Here is a 2,290-nt window from a genome sequence, read left to right as displayed (position 1 = left end):
TGTACTTTATTTGTGTTATAAGTACATTTTTTTATGTTATAAATATACTGTAAGTATATTTTATTTGTTTGATAAAAATACTTTGTGTTATAAGTATACTTTATTTGCAAAGTACATTAAAAGGTAATTACGAGTGACTTCTGAACACAAAAGCAATATAATATGAATATATTATTTTACAGGTAATAGTATACTGTATGCACAGTACCGTTAGCTTACTCCAAATACAAAAAAATTAGTCAGTTTGTAGTCAATAAACAATATACTTTTTATTATATAGCTATTCTTTGTACAATATATGTAGTAGTCAACATTAGAAGTAGATCAAAACCTTTAATCAAAGTTGTCCTAAAACCTTCTTCTCAGGACATCTTTGATGAACTATTTTAATCCATTTCAAATGTTGACTACTGAGCTTTTAATTACATAATTTCACACAATATACAGTATTATAATTGTGCTACCATTTAAATGCAGTTTAATGAATTACATTTTCCCCAATGTTGACATATTTCATTAACAAGTCCAATAGATTGTTTATTTAAACTTAACATGGTTTCAGCAAAACTTACCATATTTTTCATTAAAGAACACTGAAAGGAAAAAAAACATTATTGGACCAAAGGCCATACTGACCCTCAAAAATACTGACCATACAAAAATACAAATTATACATTATAATATTCCATTTTCCAATGCTCATTACACTTGCGTCTGATGGCCGCTTAAACATCAGAGGCAGCTGACTGCAGAAACTCGTGAAGAACAGGGTGGTTCATTTCGATTTAACTTTTTTTTAACTTTAGTTAGTGTGTAATGTTGTTGCTTGAGCATATACAGTATCCGCAAAGTTACAGTTTTGAAAGTTCAATGCAAACAAAGATATTGTCTTTTAAAGTTGTGGCAGTTTAATGCCTACAATTACGACCGGTTTGGACTACAACATGCTTCTTCCCGGGTTGGCGACTTCATAAACCCTACAATTAACAAACCCTGCCCACAGGAACACGCAACAAAGTGGACGAGGCCATGTCGCGCGGCATTATGGAAGCGGAAGAGTTGTCTACACCAGACGGGAGCAGCGCAACACGTCAAAAGATAATAGAACCCATTATAATCAGTGATATTGTCTACACTGGATGCGGCACAGAAGACAGCTTCCAGAATCTACACAAGTTTAATGCTGGATTTGCATTATTTGTTGAACATCAATTAAATTTTTAACCTTAAATGGATTTGAGAGTTTTTTGTATTTACTAATTCGGGGAACAGCCACAGTCTCTATGTGATGATATCTAGGTGAAAGAGTCTCTATGTGTTTTATTTGACTTCTGTGATGTGAGACAGCTAGTAGACAGTCAGTTTAGCCAGTCTGTCTGCTTCCTGACCTGGGCCCCAGATAGTCAAGGTTCATCTCTAAGACTATGTGCCATATTACTAGAGAGAAGAGCAGCAACATCCCAGGAGGGATGAATACCATCTCTTTTAAACAGGTCAGTCTTCCCCAAAAACTTTTCCAATTGTCTGTGAACCCAATATTTTTTTGCAGACACCACTTAGACAGCCAGCCATTAAGTGATGATAGTCTGCTAAGTATCTCATGATTCCGACGAACAGGAAGGGGGCCAGAGCAAATTACAGTGTCGGATATCGTACTTGCGAGTTCACACACCTCTTTAATGTTAATTTTAGTGATCTCCGACTGGCGAAGTCGAACATCATTAGTGCCAATGTGAATAATAATTAGATAATAATAATAAAGAGAATTTACGATTAGCATTAGCTAGCACTTTTAAATTTGCTTTGATGTCAGGTGCCCTGGCTCACGGCAAACATTTGACTATGGTGGCTGGTGGCTCTATTTTCACATTCCGTGTAAAACCTGGAAAACACCAAGCCGAATGAACTAGTGGTGACAAAATCAGATTGTGGGGTTGGCTCACGTCGGCAGCGTCTGGGTCCAAAGTTGCCCTGACACAGCAAACCATCGCTCGATATCTGACGGCCAAGTAGCATGTCTGTTCTGCGCCTGCGTAAGAAGAAATGCCTTTCCATACCAGCAGGTGGCAGTAGCTGAACAGCCAATCAGAATGATCAGATGGTCTGACTGACCAGCTCCGACGCCAATTCAACGAATGTCGAATCAACGAAAAAAACAGACAAGGACCAACTTCAGCTAACTGTGCAGAACACACTGAGAAAATTAGTTGGCAGACGAACAAAAACTGCCCAATGGCCGACTGTCGCCTTGGTGTGTTCCGGGCTTAATAGAATCGCCAATAACTAGGGC

This window comes from Megalobrama amblycephala, unplaced genomic scaffold, assembly GCF_018812025.1.
Source record: "Megalobrama amblycephala isolate DHTTF-2021 unplaced genomic scaffold, ASM1881202v1 scaffold230, whole genome shotgun sequence".
Taxonomy (NCBI): Eukaryota; Metazoa; Chordata; class Actinopteri; order Cypriniformes; family Xenocyprididae; genus Megalobrama; species Megalobrama amblycephala.
Note: the sequence above shows the minus strand (reverse complement) of the source record.